We start from the raw sequence: 22,600 nt of genomic DNA, 5'->3' as shown, positions 1-22,600 counted from the left end.
TAAAAATTGTTTTCTGACCAATGCACACATACACAACCCAATTTCATGTGCTTGATAACTGCATGGCGCAATGAGAGTAATGCTAGTGTGGCTGTACAAGATAACTTGATTTAAATGAAACAGCGGCAACCAGTGATCTACACAGTGTCTTCTCTGTGTTCATTTAGTGACCATTTCACGAAACAACCTGATTGTTGGAATGGAACTTGGTCACTAAACAAGAAGTGGGTGTAGTAGATTTCAAACAGAACATGAGCTGTCAGTGCAATGTAGCTACAAAAACACAGTGTTAGGTGATGAGCCACGATGAGGCGGTGTTTAGAGTGGCCTCAATTTTTGATTACAGTACTTAAAAATCCTAAAATAAAATTGAAGGCGGATATGTGCTGTATAGTGAGGCTGGAAAGAAATCTTGATGAGGCCCGTTGTCCTGAAATATCTTTTGTGTCTTGAAATGAATATTGTATATGGCTGCGAAGCTGGAAGGATTAGGTACCCTACAAAATTAAATAGAGGTAGAAGTTTGGCAGCAAAATGAGGGCTGGATACCTTAAAATGATTGTAATTCCTCAATGTTAATGCCACACGTTTGTCAAACCCCCTGAATTAAAGCTGGAAGATTTCCCTTTGCTCATATCTTGGGCGTTCCATTTCAAGGTCAGTGGCAGTGCACAGAGGCCAAATGCTAAAAAAACTTATCATTACCCCAACATATACAGACCTGATTGTATAAGGAGGCTAAGGCAGATAAGCGAAACTGGTGATTTCAATAAGAAAGTAAAGCTAGAAGGCTGGGAAGAGAGTTGGACTTATAAGGCGCATGGACATTAAGCTTGGTTTATGCAAGTGAGCTGGTTCTCTTTGAGAGCCATGTGACCTTCAGCCTGTCAACCTGTAAAAGCTGATAAAAGAGCAACTTCCTTATCAGAAAGGCTTTTGCATCCACTTCTTTAGTTTAGAAAAAAGTCTCCCAATTCAGTAGAGATGGCAAGGTTCCCTTTTTTTCTGTATTGTGTCACATTGATTATCAGGCATACAGCCTGATAAATTATGGAGCCTTTCATTTATATCCTCTGGGACCATATCTAGCAAAATATTTATGGTTTTGATTCATATTTTATTCCCACAATTTTCTGAATGTTTCTGAATTCTGCCATCTTTCTAAGGTTCCTACTTTAAAATTACTTTTTATGTTTACAACTTATAAATTACAGGTTGGCATAATTACTAATTCAGATGAATCTTACTCTATCGAAAGAGTTTTCTCTAACAATCGCTAGGGAATAACTTAACTATTATTCCAAATGAAAGCCTATACTGTATGTTCTATGCTTCATAGAGGGCACAGAGTCCTGTTAAAGAAAATAAATCAAATAGGAAACTCATCCACTGATCTTAGTCTGCATAAAATAGCTGAATAGGAAAACAGTTTAAGATTAGACACTAATGAATTTTCTGAAAATATTTTGCACTACCAGAGCATTGTAGATTTGTTGTACTTCAGTTAAACAAAATTAAAATATATGCAGTTTTAATTTTACCATTTTTAGGTATTTATTGTTTTAACAGTAACCAAAAATAATTGAACTATTTACACGAAATTCAACAAGGCATACTTCTAAATGTTCTTTAAATATTATGCATAAAATATATTAGTTTTTTTTTGATGAAATGGGGTAAATAGTAAAAAACAACATTTATACCTACAGTGAATATAGAAAGTTGCATTCTCCTGTTAACAAATTTTTGAGATATAAAAAAAAAGACAAATCACTTGAGAATTCTTTCTGCTTTTAATAAAACTTTTAATATGGTTGCATAAAGATGCACACTCTTAAACCAATACTTTGTTGAAGGACCTTTTAATGTTATTCAGTCTTGGGGAGGAGCCTATCCGCATGGCACACAGGAACCTCTGCCCACTCTTCCTTGCAAATGTGCTCCAGATCTGTCAGATTGCCTCTCCTCTTCGGGTCATCCCACAGATTTTCAACTGGGTTCAGGTTCTGGCTGGGCCATTCCAAAGCTTCAATCATCTTCTGATGAAGCCGTTCTTTTGTGGGTTTGGAAGCATACCCGTGATAGGTGAACTTCAACTTCAGCAGAGGCCTGAAGATTTTGTGCCAAAATTGACCGATATCTGGAACTCTTCATATTTTCTTCCATCTTGACTTCAGACCAGCTGAAGAAAAGCAGCCCCAAAGCATAATATGTGCATCCGACACCATGCTTCACTGTGGGTAAGGTGTACTTTGGTGATGGGCAGTGTTGTTTTTGTGCCAAACATACTTTTTGGAAACATAGCCCACAAGTTCAACCTTGGCCTCATCAGACCATAACACGTTTTTCCACATGATTTTGTCAGACTTGATGTCGGTTTTTGAAAAATGTAGCCAGGCTTGGATATTTTTTCTTTGTAAGAAAAGGCTTCCATCTTGCCGTCCTATCCCATAGCCCAGAATACGGGAGATTGTTGTTACGTAGAGCACACAATCAGTACTTGCCAGAAATTCTTTCACGTTGCTTGGCAGTCTCTTAGATCAGTTTTCTTCTTGCTTTTTTCTTTCTTAATCAATTTTGGAGGAACATCTAGGAACGTCTAGTTCTTGGTAATGTCAGTATGCCATATTTTCTCCATTTGTTGATGATTGCCTTCATGTCCAATAGTATCTCCAATGCCTTAGAAATTTTTTTTGTACCATTCTCCTGACTGATGAGACTGATGATTCTTCCCACAATGAGATTCCTTTGATGCTTTGTAAGCTCTTTGCAGACCATAGTTTTTGTTGTAAGAGGCAACTGAGTGAAAGTCAGAAACATCCTAGAACAGCTGAACTTTATATAACAGAGTTATTTTAATTGATGGCAGACATGTCCTAACTACTGTTTCCATCATTTTGAATATGATTGGTTAATTTTGAACACAGCCACACCAAGGTGTGAACATTTATGCTGCCATGTTATTGTTTTTTATTATCCCCCCCCCAAAAAAAAATCAGTTTGTTTTTCAGTTGAATTCTACAGCTGATATATTATAATAAAGGTGGAAATAATTCTGAAGTGATTTATCTTGACTTTTTTTACATCTCAAAATCCTTCTGAGCATTTAATGGGTGTGTAGACTTTATATACCCAGTGTATTTAAAAGAACTGAAAGAAACTTAACACTAATTTGAGCATGTTTTGAGCACAAATAAATTTACTATTTTTCAAGCATTAATTGACCAGTATGCATTCTCTTAGTTGCTTAGCAAATTCCTTGTTGTTTAATAATGTAGTGAACAGCATATTAATAAAATCAGTTTTGTTATTGATATGAGGTTTTTTAAAATTCTACAGTCTATCATTGAAGCTCTCTATGGAAACTGTGTTGATGTAAGGACAGAAGCCAAAGGAAGCTTGGGGAAAGGGGCTGTAAAATGGCTTCCCTGGCACTGACATGGCAAATTATTCAAGTTTTAACAAAATATTTCTGCAAAAAGGCTTGGAACTCTTGGACAGCCAGAAGGAAGCTGCTGCATAGCACCCAGAATCTCATTGGAACATTGACTATAAGCAGCATAAAATTTAATATATACAGCAGAATACCCTGAATATTTCAAATTATGAAATTATGAAAAATATATTTATGTACCGTGAAAAATCAAGTAGCAGTTCTGTCCTGCTAATGTGCAGATTCAAAAAACCTCACAAAGAGTATAAAAAGAACATTTCTCAAATTGTCAAGAACTGTCAAGAAAATCTAAAGCTTGAAAATATTAAAAATATGGAAAATTGTGTAACATTTTAAAGTTCAGGGTAAAACAATAAAAGGAGATGGTCATACCTTTACACTAAAAAATGGATAGGATTGCAAAAAAAAAAAAAGTACAATCGTGAAAAAGTAACACTCCACTAAAATTTTTGCCTTTTCAATATATTTCAATATACAGGATAGATATTTGATCTTCATTTCAAATGAGCCCTGGTGGCCCAGTGGTTAGAGTGCAGTACTGCAGGCTTCTTCTGTTGACTGCCAGCTGCCTGCCATTTGGCAGTTTGAATCTCACCAGGCTCTAGGTGGATTCAGCCTTCCATCTTTCTTAGGTTGGTAAAATGAGGACCCAGATTGTTGGGGACAATATGCTGGCTGTAAACCCACTTAAAGAGGGCTGTAAAGCACTGTAAAGCAGTATTTAAGTCTAAGTGCTATTGCTATTTCAACAGCACTGATAGATATAATGAATATCATGTATCATTTCCCTTTTTCAGTCCCTTGTATAATTAAAGAAACAAATACCAAATTTTCATGTAGAAATACTAAACGTATCACTACATTTACCATTAATACAGATACCTAAAATTAGAATCGGGGGCACCAGATTAGATGAAAATGTTTAGCAATAGCAATAGCACTTAGACTTATATACCGCTTGTATACCAAGTTCAGAACGTTATTACAGATGATCTGGGAGAAACATGTCTTACTGAAACCTTGAACATTTCGTTTGATTTGCTTTTTCTTGTTGAAGTGCATGATATCATCATGCCTAGCTGAAAAGAGTTATCTGAGATCTTCAGAAAGAACATTATAGAAGTCTATGATTCTGGGAAGGGGTAGGGATTTTAAAAGATTGCCAAATCATTGTCCATCAATCATTCTACTGTTCTGAAGATCTGCTACAAGTGAAGAAGATTTCAAAGAACTGCCAAATTGCCCAGCCAGGCCATCTGAGTAAGTTCATCCTGAGAACAGAATGCAAGATGGTGAAAGAATTCTCCAAGAATCCCAGAATTTTCCAGTGGAAGAGAGGGAGTGGTCACGTGTGGGTATTCTTAAAGCCTGATTGGTCCAAAGACTGAGAGCAAACTTCTTAAATGCTCCTGCCTTCCATTCTAGCCCAGTTTCCTCTCAGTCTCTTGGTCCAAGCACTGTTGAGAATATCATAGGTAGGAATTTTGTTAGTTCAATCTGATATTTATTTGGCTTAATTGGGCATTTTCAAACTCCCCAAATTCTAAATTTGCAGCTGCGGCCCCAAGGGACAGTCACATGCCTCGGGTGGGCGGGGAGGGCCCTGTGGGACATCTATCCTTCCCCCCCACCCGAGGAGCCTCAGCCCAATCCCTGTGGTTGCGGGGGTGCCAGCTCCAGACAGCTGCAGGAGAGGCAGCCTTCCCTCACGCAGATCGGCGAGAGGCGGCTTCGGTGCCACGAGGCACGCATGAGCCAAACCGCGGAGCCGTCGCTTGATCCAGGCGGCTTTCTGCGCGTTACGGCAAATTGTTTACCTTGCGAGGGGGCTCATTGGGGGAGGGAGAGCGTGCCTGGGTGCCGCGTGGCCTCCCCCGACTGCTGAGAAGGCGGCGTTGGCTCTTGGAAGCCAGACAGAGCCCCACGAGATCGCACCGGCCCTCTTTTTTCGTCCGCGCTGAGCTCCAGCAGCCATTTTATCTGCCGCCACGTACGCGAGGCCTTTTCATCTGAAGAGCAGAGAGGCTACATCTAGCAGCAGCTCTGCCAGAGGCACCCTCTTCTTCGGGTCTCTTCACCCCAGCCATGTTCAAGATCTTCTGAACAAGGCTAGGAAGACCACCAAGGTCGGGACTGGGGATTCCTTGGTGCCCCCGCCTAGGGATCCTGACATGGCCATGTTTTCAAACACAGCCACGAACAAGGAGGAGATTCCAGCTCCTCCTTTGTTTATGGAGGTCCTGACAAACCAGTGGGCTCCGTCCCTCTAATTTCTTGAACCCTGGGAGTAATGACCGCCGTTTCTATAACGTAGAGCAGACCTTTGCCCAGACCATTCAGTTACCCAACATTGACACCCCGGTGGCCACTCTGGTTTCTTCCTCGCCGGTGGTGTCCGGCGATGCGGCTGACAAGTTGAAGCCAGAGGATAAGCGCGCGGAGCTTATCTTGAGAAAGAATTTCAACCCAATCGCCTGGGCCATCAAGTCCGCGGCCTCAGCCTCTTATTTCAACCGTGCCACAGTCATGTGGCTCCGACAGCTCCAGGAGCGCATTCCGATTCAGGACGATCGGCTTCACCAGGATCTGATTAATCAGGATCCAGGATCCCAATTTTCCTTGGACGCTACTCTGGACACAGTGAAGTTTGCGCCCAGTGCCTTGGCCACTTCGGCTACTTCCCACAGACTCTTGGTGGCTGCGTAACTGGCAGATGGATAACAAGGCCAAGAGGAACCTAGCGGTTGCCCTGTTCAAGCGTCCTAATCTTTTTTGGGAGGCTCTCGACCCCATCTTGGTCGAAAGCAAAGATAAAAAGTTCCTCCCATCTAATGCTAAGAAGCCCGAGGCTAGGTCTCACCCTTATAGTAGACAGACGTATAGGGCCCCTGACTATGATCATAACCAGCGCTTCTCCTCTTTCAGGTCGGATAGGCAGTCCTCCAGGTCTTCATTTCAGGAGAGAAATTGGTTCCAACACCAGTCCTTTCGAGGCGGAGGCAGTCACCCTTACCGCAGGGGGAAGTGACTCGAACCCGAGTCGTCCCATAGGCATAAAGCCTGTCCCTTTATGCGGATCAATGGGACGAAATCACGTCGGACGCTTGGGTCAGAGCCACGGTTCGGCATGGTCTCAGGTTGGAATTTCTCTCCACCCCTCCGAACCTCTTCAGGTCGTTCCCTCCGTCCCGGAGCGTGGAACGCCGCTGCCTGATGGACCAGGCAATATCCCACCTCCTGGAAATTCAGGCGGTGGAGGCGGTTCCCCTGGGGGAACGGGGTCTAGGCCACTACTCCAACCTGTTTGTGGTTCCGAAGAGTTCAGGGGGCTGGAGGGCAATTCTAGACCTCAAGCGCCTAAACCGCTTTCCACAAGAGTCACCTCTCTCCCTCCACACACATTCTACACCTGGGAACAGTCATAGACTCCGTATCGGGGGTGGTCCGTCTGTCTCAGGATCGTCAGAAGAGTCTGCACCAGCTTGCAGAACTCGTTCACAAAGGTCAGTTAGTTTCAGTTCTCATGTTGTCACAGTTGTTGGGCAAGATGGTCTCTTGTATAGGGATAGTCCCGTGGGCCAGACTCCACCTTCGGCCGCTTCAGTGGGAACTCATCCCCTTCCAGAGGGGACGGATGAGCAACTCTCTTCGGAACCTCTGCCTCCCGGTGGGGGGCCAATCATCCCTCAGGTGTTGGCGCTCCCCGGCCATTCAGCGGGGCTGCTCCTTCTTGGAGCCGGACAGGGTGACCGTCACCACGGACGTGAGCCTGTTCAGTTGGGGGGCCCTAGTGGGCTCTCGATTCGCTCAGGGCAGGTGGATGACTTCGGATCTCCGCCACAATATAAATTGGTTGGAGCTGAAGTCGGCCCGCCTGGCCCTGCAGCATTTTCGGGCCTCTGGAGGGCCGTCACGTACTTCTGCTCCATAGGGCTCAGGAGATCGTCCTGCCCGATTTCTGCCCGGGCAGAAATCCCTCCTGCGATAGGGAGAGACTCTGGCACCGTCTGGATTGCGTCACGCTTTGCGCATTTATCTCCGTCGGACGGCGGAGGTCCGTAGAACGGAGGTCTTATTTGTTTCATTCCAACCAGGAACATTGGGAGCCAGGGTGTCTTCGGCCACCATTGGCCGTTGGCTGCGACAGGCCATCATGGAGGCCTACGGAGCAGCAGGGAGGACGGTTCCATTCCACTAGGAATGCCGCGACCATGGCGGCTTGGGCCACTAGGGCCCCTTTTGAAGACATCTGCTGGGCCGCTACTTGGGCATCCCAATACCATCCATCCAACATTATCGTCTGGATGCCTTCGCCTTGGTGGACGCTTCCTTTGGTCAGAGGGTCCTGCAGAGGGTGGCGGCTGATACTCCCCTTGGGCCTTAGCTGTTGGTTTTTATCCCTCCCTGGACTAAGCTTGGGTATGTCCCACACGTGACCGCTCCCTCTCTTCCACTGGAAAAAGAACGTTGGTCTTACCTGAACGTGTCTTTTCAGTGGGAGAGAGGGAGTGGTCACAACCCGCCCTGGCCAGGTTGTTGGGGCCAAGGAGAGGACCGGGTGGTTCCCGGGGGGTGTTTTTGTTGTTTTGTTGTTTTTGTTGTTTCAGTTCTGTCGTTCGCCTTCGAGGAAACTGGGCTAGAATGGAAGGCAGGAGTATTTGAGAAGTTTGCTCTCAGTCTTTGGACCAATCAGGCTTTGAGAATACCCACACATGACCACTCCCTCTCTCCCACTTAAAAGACACGTTCAGGTAAGACCAACATTCTTTTTATCACGTGACTTACAGATAGCTCTCGCCACCATTAATGTCAGAGTCCGTCAAACTACCATTAGAAAGAAGTTGCACAAATGAAATCTATATGGGAGGTGTGCCAGGAGGAAACCTTCGCTGTCCAGAAAGAACATGAGGTCAAGAATAAAGTTTGCGGATAAACACCTACACGAGGATCAGGATGTTTGGAACAGTGTGCTCTGGACAAAAGAGATAAAGTTGATTATTTTGTCATAGCACCAGAAGTCATCTCAGGCAAAACCCAAATGCAGCCTTTCATCAGAAGAACCTCATGCCAACTGCAAAGCATGGTGGTAGAATGTTATGGTGCAGGTTTGCTCATCATAGAAATCCAGTATGAATTCTCCATCCAGAGGGGCTTGAGGATAAAGTGACAGCATCCTTCAACCAAGAATGGCTGGGGAAAAAGGAGGATTCTGGAATAGGCAACTCAAAGCCCAGCTCTAAACCCCATTGAGATGCTGCAGAATGATTTGAAATGTGCTGTGCTGCAAGAAACCTCATCAACATCACGGAGAGAAAAGAATTCTGCATGGGGGTGAGAACCCTCCCAGTTGATGTCACTATTAGACCATTATAAAAATGTCTATTGTTATTGAGAGGGCAATAACAAGCGGAAAAGCCAACCATATACCTACTTTTTTCACAGAAGGAAGGGCATATCTGTTTTTGTTGAATAAATGATTGCAAAACCATTATTATTATTATTATTATTATTATTATTATTATTATTATTATTATTATTATTATTAATTAGCGCTTATAGACCGCCCCCTCTCCCAAAAGGGACTCGGGGCGGTGTACAGTCCGTAGCAAAAATACAACAAGTTAAAATTATCAAATAAATAGATATGTGAGGAGGATAAAAAATATGCCAAACTGTACAGCTGAATAAATAAATCAGGATATACAAAATTAAAATCCCAATATCCTGTAAAATTAAATTTAAAAGAGACAATCCCTCTAAAAACCAATAAAAGTGTGTATGCCAGGAGGAAAACGTTATCATTATGCCAAACCAGCCAGTCGGAACAGGTGAGTCTTCAATTTCTGTCGGAAGGAGCGGAGGTCAGTAGTGGTTCTAATGTCGGGGGGGAGGTCATTCCAGAGGGTTGGGCCCATCACAGAGAAGGCCCTACTCCTCGGTGTCGCCCGTTGGCATTGCCTAGTGGACGGCACCAGGAGAAGCCCCTCCCTGTGAGAGCGAATTGGCCGCAGGGATGTGTGTGGGAGGATGCGATCCCGCAAGTAGCTAGGCCCTGTGCCATGGAGCGCTTTAAAGATGGTAACCAGAACCTTGAAGCGCACCCGAAAGACCACAGGCAGCCAGTGCAGCTCGCGCAGGAGAGGTGTTACATGGGAGTACCTGGTACTCCCCATGACTACCCGCGCGGCTGCGTTTTGAACTAGCTGCAGTCTTCGGGCGCGTCCCAAGGGGAGCCCCATGTAGAGAGCGTTACAGTAGTCCAGGCAACTTGTTCAGTTATATCATTTTTTTTGAAATTTTTTTTATTGTTTTAATTAAACAAAAATAAAAAAAAGATTCTTCATTACATCTTGTAGAAAGCATGTCGATTGGTTACAAAGGAATTTCGTATATAGTAAATACATCCTTCATATTTTTAATTTACATTTTAAAATCGAAGATCTTTATGTATTTTACCATCAATATACCATCATTCTCATTTAGCTGTAATTATTTAAATATGCTTTTATCTAGAATCATTTGCACTTGAAGACACAACCATCTACTGGCATTCATTAGCTATTCCTATAAACCTCCAATAATTACCCTTTTATAGCATATTCTCCCACCCCCCTTTTTTCCCCAACTCACTATCTAGGGCTTATATGCAATTGCTTTTACCAATGCCAAGACATATAAAAATCATTAAACATTATCCATTAACATTTTCTTATTGTTATTATAGTTATCTAAAGGGAAAAAAAAGAAAAAAAGATTTTTTTTGTCATTTATATCACATCTCTTCCCCACCGACCCAAGAAAAATTACATCTTTATAATAAAGTCTAACCAAAAGTTTGTTAGTAGAGTTTATAAGTGCCCAAGAAAAATTACATCTTTATAATAAAATCTATACAAAAATATATTAGTGGAATTGATAAATGTTTTCCCCAGGTCACAATTTACAGTTTATATCCAAATTATTTTTACTAATTGGGATTATTACTTCATTATTATTATTATCATAAAGAATTATTAATTAACAATTTTTTTAAAGAAAACATTCTAAAAGTGTCTAAGAAATCCTACTTATTAATCACCAAACATTTACTAAGTTTTGAGTTATCAACCTTCATCATCAGCCTGTGTCTTTCCAGGAACAAAACTGTCTTATCTCTTTAGCCAGTTGTGTCAATTCTCTTATAAACTTCTTTATAAAGTTTTTAAAAACATCTCTCCGCACTTTTTTGCTTGAAAGATCTCTCATATAGTCTTGTTGCCCTTGAATTAGTATTAAAATTGGCATGTTTAATTATCCAATGTCTTTCTAAAGCTGTTTCTCCTCTTAATTTCATCATCAAATCCATATCTTGACAGGGTGGGGTAGAGCTCCAGATCTTCAAGTATGTAATAATAATCAAATTCACTTTTCCATGTTCCCTCCTTTCCACTTTCACTCTTGGGTGTTCCATTATTAGGTCCATATCTTTTATATCTTCATTCTCTTCTTTAATTTTTGAGGCTCCAGTCCCTTCATCTTTTGTTAAGCCAGACAATAATCTATTTAGCTTCTTATCAAACCTCTCAAATCCTTCCAATATCTTTAAAATTCCATCCAAAAAATCCTGGTAGTTTAAGGTTTCTTCATCTGTATATGAATGCGTATTTCCCAGAAGAAAAGAAAAAGTTTGAAATCCACTGCCACTCTCACCTTCAATATCTCTTTTATGTATTTTTTTTTGTTTTAAAATTGCTTAAACATAAGATCCTTTTAATTTTTTCAAGAAGAAAAAAGAAATGAGGTTTCTATCTTTTCTTTTCTTTCCCTTCCCTTGTCCAAATTATTCCACAAGGACACCTGCAAGAAAGACAGTTCGTGTCCTTGAGCCAGTATCAGTCTCTACAGACAAGCTGCAAACCCTCTAGTTACAATGTCAACAAACTCAGAGAAAATAAAGCAAAGGATACTTTGTTTCAAGAGGAGAAAAAAACCAAGTTCTGGCTTCTGAATGGCAGATTCAACTTTCTCTTATTTGTATCAAGCTTAAGGAGAACAAAGATCTCTAAGTGTCTTTAATAAAATTTAATAGTCAGAAACAGGAAGGATTATTAAAGTGAAAAAAGTTTTAGATCAGCCAAAAAATAAAGGTAGCACAAATTAGGAGAAAAAATCAATTCATTCACTTAAGAGGAGAAACAGGAAATATTCCAATCACTTCAATCCACAAAACGCTGTTACATAGAAGAAGAAAAAACTTTCTAAGGCAGTCCAAAAGAGATAAATTTCACCGCTTTATTCTTTTGCTTAAAGGACTAATTTATCTTTTAAAAAAAATTTCTTTGGGCAATCATTCTCAAAGAAAAAAAAAATTCACCAGCTGGACTCACTTTCACTGCCTTCTTTCCGGAGCCGTCTCCGACTTTGTCAGCCTGGGGGCTGTCTGTTTACCACCGGCTTGGAGAACTTCCCTTGGGTCAATCAGGTGTCCCTGAGACCAGCAAGGATTTGTCTCCCTGTCACCGTCTCTCCGGGACGGTTTAGGTCCCTACGGACCGTGCAGCAGGTAAAAGAATCAACAGCGGTCTCGGACTATTGAGACCGCATGTTGTGTCATCGCGATGTCTGGCTCGTTCTCCCAGTTATATCATTTTTAAAGTATATATTATTTGAATAAAGACAAAACATTTACCGTATTCTTCAGAGTATAAAACATACCTTTTTCCCCTCAAAAAATAGGCTGAAAATCTGGGTGCATCTTATACACTGAATCCAGCATTTTTTGCCTCCCAAAACCCTGTCCCCTTCACCAAAATGGCTGTGCATAGCTTTTAGGAGGCTTTCAGAGAGCTCCTGGGGGCTGGGGAGGGCAGAAATGAGCAAAAAACAGCCTGTTTTTTTGCTCAATTTTGCCCCAGTCCCCAGGAGCACTCTATAAGCTTCCTAATGCCCTTTTTTTGACAAAAAAAGCCATTTTTTGCTCGTCCCCCCCCCCGGAACATTCTACAAGCCTCCATTCATGCCCTTTTTTTGTTTGAAAAAAATGGACCAGTTTTTGGGAGGTTTGCAGAGTGCAAAAACTTTTTTTTTAAATTGCCTCTTCAAAACCTTGGTGCATCTTATACTCCAGTGCGTCTTATATGCCGAAAAATACGGTCTGTTTCCACATACATCGCCTAGTCATATTTTGTCAAATGAGCAGTATATAATATAAACAAACAAACAAAAAAGAACTTTATATGGGATGTACTTACTTTTTCACATGACTATAGAAATCAAATTGTCAGCTCCAAGGCCTGGAGCTGCCATTCAGGGGAGAAGACTGTGATGATAGGTGATAATAGTTTTTTACTTGAAAATTATTTCTTGGTGCAAATACAAAGAGAATATGTGATGTACTTTAAAAAATAAACACCTGGTCCTTACATCTTCTTTTAATCCAGAACTTTTCAGATTAATGTAACACCAGAAACTATCCATTTGATACCATAAATTAATTTTCCAAACAACTTGGTAAAATATATTAAGAAAGCTTGGGATTTAAACATATGGAAAACATTTTGCTGAATAAAAAATAGCAGGTATGTTTTTAAACTTTTGGAATTTTTAAAAATAACATCAGTGATATGTAGATAAATGGTATTGTTTATTTGGATTTGAGCAACATCCCTCCCCCCAAAATCTCTGTGTAAACTGACTATTGGAAGAATAGAGGCAGGTGTATAAATAGTTCTTGCTATGGATGGAAGGCATTAAACAGTGGGGTTGTGAAAGAGCAGGTATTGTATGCTGTGGCCTCTAAGGAGGAAGCTGAGAGGGGAATAAGTTCATAGAAAAATCAAAATATGAGTTGTGAAAACTAAGTAGGCTATGGAAAGCTGTAAAATAGGGTTTCTGAATAGATTTAATGGCTGCAAAATAGTGGATGAGAAATTTTGTGTGCTAGAACAAAGAATCCTGCCATAACATACATACAGTACATACATACAATTATAACTAAAGAAACTGCAAAAAAGAAGGCAGGAGGTGCTCTCTAAGGAGGGAGGTCATGTTTTGGATTTTTTTTCTATAGAAAAACAAGGACGGGGAAAAGGAAAGCTATGGGTATGTATTCATTGGTAAAGAAAGAATGTGGATAGTCGATGCCACTGAATAAGAGACCCTTCGACTAGAGTCGGTCTTTGGTTTGATCCAGCCTCGTGGTTCTTATTTTCTGGTTGCTTTTCGTGCATTTGAGCTGCCAAATCCCAGATCAGCTTCTTCACAAAACAAAGTCATGTTTCTTCCATGTCAGCCTGAAGCCCAAATCCCATGAGGCGAAGAGTTGTGAATCTCAGTTTTGACAGTACATGTAAGTCTTTGCTTAACTCTGGTTGTTTGGGACTGACATCTCCCTCACTGAGTGCTGTAGTCGTAGAGTGTAATGTCACTGACTGCGCCAACTTATGGCAATTGCAGCAGTCCCAGTTGCCATTGTTAGGTATCCTACAGTCAGGCAATTGTCTTAAGTTCCCACTACTCTGCATAGTCATGTGACTATGGGACGTTGTAATTGTGAACTGGTTGCCAAGTATCTGAATCACGATCCCATGCCCCAGGGACACTGCAGTGGCCACAACTGTGAGGATCTCTCATAGGGCCCCTTATTCAGTCTCAACTTCATACAGTCAGCGACTGGTCGGGCATTGAGGATCACCTGTAGAATATAGCAATAGCACTTAGACTTATATACTGCTTCATTGGGTTTTACTGGTCTGTCTGAGCGGTTTACAGAGTCAGCATCTTTTCCCCCATCAATCTGGGTCCTCATTTTATTGACCTCGGAAGGATGGAAGGCTGAGTCAACCTTGAGCCGGTCAGGATCGAACTCCTCACAGTCAGCAAAATATTTAATAATAATAATATTTAATGCTTCTAGACCGCCCCCTCTCCCGCAAGGGCCTGCAATACTGCATTCTAACCAGTGCACCACCAGGCCTCTAATAAACTCTCCACGTGATAAATGTGATCATTTTGTATCATGTTAAACAAAAATTTTAATAATATTGTTACTCTGAGTGGCTGAAAGCAAATTCTGCAGGTCTGAACCTTAGTATTCAATGGCCTTATTTCTTTTCAGTGGTTTGTGTTTTCCTTTCCTTCACAAAATTACCGCCTGCTCTAAAATGTTTTGGGTGCCTCTTTATCCATCTTCTTGGATTTATTCTACCCATGCTTTGATTTTACTGCGTGCAGACCTAATCCCTCTTATCCCACCCTTTTCTTGGAGACCCATCTGCCCTTTTAAACCATAATTTTGCATCTTCTGTTGCTTTGTCTGCTCTGTTCAGGGAAGCTCTGAGTGCTGTTGGTGGAAGTTGGTCTTCAGGCCCCCTGTTGCGGGTGGAAGCTCCCTCTGCTTCTTCCTCCCCTTCCCTGCAAATCAAAATGGAAGGGAGTCCTCAATTTATGATTACAACTGAGCCCATAATTTCTGTTGCTAAGTGAGACATTTGTTAAGTGAGTTTTGCCCCATTTTGTGACTTTTCTTGCCACGATTGTTAAGTGAATCTCTGCAACTGTTAAGTTAGTAACTTGATGTCAGAAGCAAAGTCAATGGGAAAGACAGATTCACTTAATAATCACATGATCAAAGGGGGGATTACATGACCCCGAAACACTAGCAACCGGTTGCCAAGTATCTGAATTTTGACCACGTGTCCTCTTGGGGATGCTGCAACGGTCATGTGAAAAATGGGCACAAGTCACTTTTCTCCTAGGCGCTGCTTGGAGTGTCCAAGCATGGGTTAACTTCAGCTTGTTGCCCAAGGACTGAGTTCAAAGTTTGTGTAGCCACGCCTCTTGCTCCCCTCAGGGGCTCAGTTTAAAAAACTCAGTCGCCCTAAAAGGACGTATTTTGGGGAGTTCCAGTCCTTGAGCAGCAAGTTGGACTCTGCAAGTCAGTGTAGTTAGCCTTTATTATTTTTGTACATAGTTAGGTTAGGTTTCTTTAGCTCCTTATTGTTTCCTCTCAGTCAAAAGTGTGGATTGCCTGTCTTGACTTCTGATGCGCGGAACAGGCTGCCTGGAGTGTGGCTGGCTTCCACCCTGCTGCAATTGCAGCTACACCGTGGGACGGCTCGTTAGCGGCTGCTGGCGAGCTTCGGGGGCAGGTAGGCAGCTAGGAACGCCCTAAAACACTGTCGGGGGACTTCTTGATAACCGGAGGCTCTCCTGAGCCTTCTGAATAGCCGACCGCTTCCCTGGTGCCGTTTCAGGCACGCAGTGGCCATTTTGAAAAGGAAAAAAGTTCACGCGCTTTATTCTGAGCAGTTTCAAGCCGGTGCCTCCTGTTCCTTTGTAGATCGCCGCCAGGAGGGGTTCTAATTATCTGGCCTCGCTCCGGGTCTCCAGACAGGCCTCCCCCTCTCCAGGACTTCCAGTTGGGCGGCTGCAGGGATTTTGGCTATTGCTTGGCCATCCCCTGGTATTTGAATCTAGCGCGGATCTGCGAGCGCCCTGGACACATTCTGACTGGCGCCATTTTGTCCTGCCTTTTCTTCAACACTTGATTTTCAACATACATTGATTTTGTATCGTCCCTCGAGATCCTAACCCGAAATGAACTAACATTGACTGACATAACTGCACGACTGTTGGAAGAGTCCAGAAGAAGGTTGGAAAGAAAGCAACTGAGAGAGAAACCACCACAACATGAAGAGTCACCTTCAACTGCCTATACTGTTAGAAAATGTTTTTCTTGTGGGGCAAAGGGGCATATAGCTAGATTCTGTAAACATGCAAAACGACAGAATACTAGAAAAGCTAAGAAAAATGATCATGTCAACTTAGGTATGTCTACTTTGACTATCTCTAGAAATGCACCAATAAGCCATGATTCATGGGTTGTTGATGGTGGAGCATCACAGTGCATTACTGGAAATAAGAATTGTTTTATAAAAATGTCTGCCAGCAAGCAACATGTATCTTTGGCAAATGGATGGAGGGTGAAAGCATCTGGTGAAGGTATGGCAAGGTGTTCATTTGTAAATGAGCATTTATTCATGTTGTATATACCTAAACTGAAATTTAATTTATTATCAGTAAGAGCTCTAGTTAAGATTGGCTACGTAGTAACCTTTAGGGGAGATAACTATCATAGAAAAGGAAGGTAATAGGATTACTGCAAAATTAACAAATGGTTTATATATTATAACCGATGACCATACTACTAATTTAGTGTATGACAATGTGAAGCCACATGATGAATGCATACATCTGCTACATAGGGGTATGGGACACATTAATTTCAAAACACTGCAACAAACTGTAAAGTTGTCAGAAGGAGTAAAATTAAAACATTGCAGTAAGTATTTGGATTGTAATGTATGTAGTAAGGAAAAGAGCAGGGTTACTCCAGCAGTTATAATGGGTTTAAAACGAAGGAACTTTTAGAAGTTGTTTTTGCTGATCTAATTGGACCGATAAAACCCAGTTTGGGAGGTGCCTGTTATGTTTGGAGTATCATAGATCATTACTCAAGATATGGTTTCTGCTACTTAATGAAAGACAAGACAGAAACATTTCAACAATTTTTTAATTGGCTAAGATTTGCGGAAAGGAAGACAAAAGCCAAGGTTATTACTGTAGTTACTGATAATAGGATGGAGTTTACAAATTATAAGTTCCAAACTATGTTAAAAACAGCTGGTATTGAGCATAAACGCTCTGCTCCTTATAGACCTCAACATAATTCGTTTGTAGAACGAAGGGGGCAAACGTTACAAGCTATGACTAGAACCATTTTAGCCGATTCAGGATTGCCTGAAACATTATGGGGTGAAGCAATGATGTGTGCTAATCATTTACTGAACAATGTTGTAAATGCTTCTACTGGAGAGGTACCATTTACTCGTTGGCATGGTAGGAAACCTGATTTGAGCTACTTGCACATGTTTGGAGTCCCTGCATGGGTGCATATTCCTGCACAGATTAGGTTAAAGGGACAAACTCGTGCAAGGCAGTTAATATTTGTTGGTTATGACTCAAACCATAGTTCTTATAGGTTCTGGGAATGTGGGACAATTAAGATCTATCACAGTGCTAATGCAAAGTTTCTGGAGCATGTTGGTTGGAACAAACTAGAAAATAATGATGAGGTAGTAATTGAAACCCGAGTAGATCAAAAGAATGAATCAAATACCAGAAACGAGTGATGAAGGGAAGGAGTCTACTCAGGAGGAGCAAGTGATAAAGCAGGAGGACGTTCAGGATAGTCCACCTATAAACCCTGAGTTACCCAGAAGGTCAACCCGTGTAATGCGGCCACCTGATAGGTATCAGGCATCTGTTGCATGTAAGGTGGATAAGATACCTGCTACATACAATGAACTGACTACTTATCCAACTGAGGATAAAAAAGTAGGGCAAGCTGAAATGAACAGTGAGTTTAAGTCATTGCAGGATTTGGGAGTGCTTGACAAGACTGATTTACCTTCAAGTAAATATGCAGGGGGATGCAAACGGGTATATAAGCGTAAAACTGGAGCGGATAGGAATTATGTAAACCATTATGGATGGAAATTATGTAAACCCCGATGAGTTAGATGTTGTTGATATAATAGGTTCTATGTTTGATAAGGGATGCATTATGTATTGTATCTTGAACCTACATTATGTACTGTATTGTGTGTTAAAGGAAAACATAAACAATGTTGTGAAGTTTATGGATTGAGAATGTGAAGTTGTGTGTAAATACATTGACAACCCAAGAGGGGAGAATGTTAGGGATGTAACCCTAGGCTTGGCTTGGCAATGTATATAAGCTATGATTACTAAACTGTTGCTTTAAATGTTTAAGAGATGTAATTGGTTTGTTACCTCAAGCAGCCATAAGAGGGAGCCAGAATGGCTGTTAGCTCTCTGTTTTGTTAGAAGCTGATCGGTGTATTTTGAGGTATTGTGGTTTGTTACTGTTTAGCTATACTTTGTGTGTTAGACAGACTATTTTGGATTCTGTACAGCATCCCACAATCCTTCAGTACGTAGAAGTAAGCTGCACTTAATGGACCAGGAAACATAGTTTGTTCCATCCAACTGGGTTATCAGTGATAAATTTGCTGATGGTGCGTGTGCCATCTTCTCCATAATAGTAAACACTTACAAACTAAACAGCTATCTGTATACGGTAATGCATATCAACACCAACTCTCTTTTCAGCTACGTCTGGAACACTCTGGATACACCAGTATCACCAGTGCCCATAACCAGTGTTGAGTAATTAAGCTCCCCGTTAGAAGAGTGAGTAATGAGAGTGGTATGGAAGACCACGCACAAACCAGGATACAGGGATACTGCATAGTATAAAAATATAGTAGTTTACTATGTAGAAATATAGAGGTATTCAGAGTCCGGTTAACAGTCCAAGTCATTCACGGTTCAGTAATTCAGTTATCAAAATAGTCAGTCTAACACACAAAGTATAACTAAACAGTAGCAAACCACAATACCTCAAAATACACCGATCAACGTCTAACAATACAGAGAGCTAACAGTCATTCTGGCTCCCACTTATGGCTGCTTGAGGTAACAAACTAATTACATCTCTTAAGCATTTAAAGTAACAGTAAAATAGTCATAGCTTATATACATTGCAAAGCCAAGTATAGGGTTACATCCCTAACAGCGTGCATAAATGGGGGGAGCGCAGGGGCGTCATGTGCAGGCGTGCTGCACCCATAGTGCAATGTGTGACCCCCCAGTGCACATGTGTGCACTACAGGAGCGACCCCCCATTTTTTGCATCCTTTTTTCGCTTTCCCCAGGCTCCAGAGGCTTTATAGGAGCCTGGGGAGGGCAAAAAAAGCCTTCCCCCCCTGGAGGACCTCCGGAGGCTTCAGGGATCTTCAGGCGGCTTCCTTGAAGCCTCCGGAGAGCAAAAAAAGACCCTACGAGCAAACCGGAGGCTTCAGGGACCTTCAGGAGTCTTCCCTAAAGCCTCTGGAGCACTTAAAACAACCCTCCGAGCAAACCAGAAGTCGGTTCCCGAACTTCCAGTTTGCCCATAGGGCCGGGTTTTTTGTGCTCCGGAGGCTTCAGGGAAGCTCATGAAGCCTCCGGGGGGGGGGAGCTCTTTTTGCCCTCCCCAGGCTCCTATAAAGCCTCTGGAGCCTGGGAAGGGCGAAAAATAGCTTTAAAAAAGGGTGAACCCTGACAAATGGCTCCGCGTTCCACCTGTGGCACGCGTGCCATAGGTCCGCCATCCTGGGCCTGGAAGAATGACCGTTGGCTTACCTGAAAGGTTGTTCTCTAGGCGCTGCGGGAGTGTCCAACCCCACCCTGGGGTCGCCCGCGGGTGCGTGTGTACCAACTTTGAGGGCATAGAACATTCATATATATCTTCCTTTTGGGACTTATTCTTCATTTTTTAAACTGAGCTTCTGAGGGGAGCAAGAGGCTACACAAACTTTGGACTCAGTCCTTGGGCCGCAAGCTGAAGTTAACCCATGCTTGGACACTCCCGCAGCGCCTAGAGAGCGACCATTAAGGTAAGCCATCGGTCATTTTCAGTGCTGTTGTAACTTTGAACAGTCGCTAAATGAACTGTTGTAAATCAAGGACTACCTGTGCTTGCAGTCTGGCAGTTGATTCCCTGCTTCTCTTGTTTGAAAGAGCAAAATGGATGTGCTTGGATTCCTCTTTCTTGTCCTGGGACACTTTTCTCCTCCAGTAAAAGCTGTTACTTTTCTTTTGCCTTTTTGTTTTTACTTTTAAGAGGCTGTAGTGCCTCTTTGTCCACAGTTAGCAGCCAAAAGGTAATTCCCCTGCTACAGCTGTGTAGCATCCGTTTCGGTTCTTTTCTTTAATATAATTTCCAGATGCACTCCCAGCACAACATCTTTTTATCTCTTAAATACTTAAAAAAATCTGGTTTTTTTCTTCTCAGAGCTCTTCCCCTTGGCAAATGGAAGCTAATTGAATAAGTCCATATTTTTAGTACCCAACAGTTGTGGACATCAGAGAACTGGCCATAAAATGCTAAATCCATCCTTTGGGCTTGTATACAGTATATTTGGATACCGAGAAAATGCTATTAATATGCTCCATCACCTATAGTAATTATGAAGGGCAGAAACAACAGTGGTGGGTGGAACTACAGTTTCCAGGGACAATTGAAATTGGGTGGCCAATATAGTTTAATAAATAAATAAATGATTGACACACCAATAGATGCAAATGAAGGCTTCCTAACTAATGACACTATTCCCTCTGTCAGGGGCTGGGGGAGAGGGAAATGGAATATTTAAGTAACAGAAACAAAACTAATCTGACGCTCCTTTCTCCTTGTTTTAGTTTTTTGTCCTGAATATTTAAATTGTTTGCAAATTTAATTTTCTTGCCACAATGCAAAAGTGAATCGCTGCCACTGTTAGTAACATGATTGTTAAGTGAATCTGGCTTTCCCATTGACATTGCTTCTCAGAAAGTCGTAAAGGGGGAATCAGATAATCCCTGGACACTGCAACCATCATAAATATGAATCAGTTGCCAGGTAACGTATTTTTGGGGAGTATAAGACACACCTTTTTCCCTCAAAAAAAGAGGCTGAAAATGTGGGTGCGTCTTATACAGTATCTTTTGCCTCCCGAAACCCTGCCCCCTTCACCAAAATGGCCGTGCATAGCCTCTAGGAAGCTTTCAGAATGCTCCTGGTAGCTGGGGAGGGAAGAAATGCATAAACAATGGGCCAATTTTGCTCAATTTTGCCCCACCGGCCCCCAGGAGCACTCTGTGCAGGCTCTGCATGCAATTTTTTTGACAAAAAACGGGCCCGTTTTCACAGAAAACGGGCTGTTTTTTGCTAGTTTTTTGGGGGGGCCCACCCCCAGGAGCACTCTACAAGCCCCCTAAAGGCTATTCATGACTTTTTAAAATTAAAAAAAGGGCCCGTTTTCGCGAAAAATGGGCTGTTTTGGGGAGGTCTGCAGAGTGCAAAAACTTTTTTTTTTAATTTGCCTCTTCAAAACCTTGGTACGTCTTATACTCCGGTGCGTCTTATACCCCGAAAAATACGGTAATTGCCAGACCTATGTCTAACAGTAATGTATTTTTCTGCAATTACTAGTCCCAAAGTAAAACTGCTCCCACCTGCATGGCAAAATTTGATGGGGGTAGTAAAGATTGAAAATGCTAGCAGAGTTGACTTGATTTTTCTACTGTTAAACTGAAGATTGTTACATTCTACAACCTTGTTTAATATCAAAGATAACCATAAAATTCAGACAGTAAATAAATCTTCACTTGCAACTCAATATAGCATTCATCCTTACATTTCAGAGGCACAGGAAGAGTATTCTGGACACAGCCCCATTGAAATGAAAAGCAGTAATGCTGGAACTCAGCTATTCTCTTAATTTTAAATGAAGCTTAAAGCCAAGTTGAATTGTTGCAAAAAAGAGTGGTTTGCTCTGGAGGCACACAGAAAAAATCATCTGGCACAGTGAATTTGGGGAATCCAAGGAACACCAGATAGGCATAATGGAATAGCCTTTTGACCCTAGCGTCCCTCAAAGATGGCATCAACCGAGACACTGCCACACAGAGCTTGGCTGATATAAATTAAGGCATCATTCTGGTTTTGGTTTAATGTGATGTGATAATGCATTTCCTACAGATTATTATTGTGTCTAAACCAAGCCACTATATACAAAGGAAAATAATGACTATAAGCATGGGGTGCTTTTAATAAAGCTTTTTCTCCCCCTCTCTTTCCCATCCCTGAATTTTGAACTACGTCATCAAGGAAAGTTGTCTTTGTTTTTCAGGTGAAAGAGAAAGAAGCTGCTAGAAGAGGTAGGATGGAACAATTTGTTTTATTTTTAGCTTAGAACCCTCAACAGTTGTTTTGAAATTGAAACATTCTGTAAGTATTGTAGGCTTGATATCTGAAACCTGTCTAGGTTGTCTTATTACAGGTATGGGCTATGTTGTTAGGAAAGCTCAGGTAGGTTGCATTTGCTATTGATAGTATCTGTAAATCATCATATCCTGCACACAATTTAAGGATCCTAAGAGATCATTTGATGAACCAAATGTGTCACTTCTTAGTCTTCAGTTTTAGATCTCTGCATGTTGGTAGAATGCATCTTGTGTTCTTAAAATGTTATTTTCATAATCCAACCAGTGTCTTCT

General features: G+C 41.8%; 1 protein-coding gene across 5 annotated transcripts in view; it reads left to right on the top strand.

The window, feature by feature from the left end:
- PIAS1 (protein inhibitor of activated STAT 1) overlaps positions 1 to 22,600 on the top strand; it is a 76,956-nt gene that overhangs the window by 8,715 nt on the left and 45,641 nt on the right. For 2 of the 5 annotated variants that reach the window (XM_081965219.1, XM_081965221.1), the window contains exon 2: positions 22,234 to 22,261. The exons of the other annotated variants lie outside the window; for them this stretch is intronic. The gene's annotated coding sequence lies outside the window, so the exon portion shown is untranslated. The remainder of the gene's footprint in view (positions 1 to 22,233; positions 22,262 to 22,600) is intronic. 5 annotated transcript variants of the gene reach the window in all.

Source organism: Natrix helvetica (assembly GCF_964273705.1).
Source record: "Natrix helvetica genome assembly, chromosome: 12".
Taxonomy (NCBI): Eukaryota; Metazoa; Chordata; class Lepidosauria; order Squamata; family Natricidae; genus Natrix; species Natrix helvetica.
Note: the sequence above shows the minus strand (reverse complement) of the source record. Positions and strands in the feature narration are given on the sequence as shown.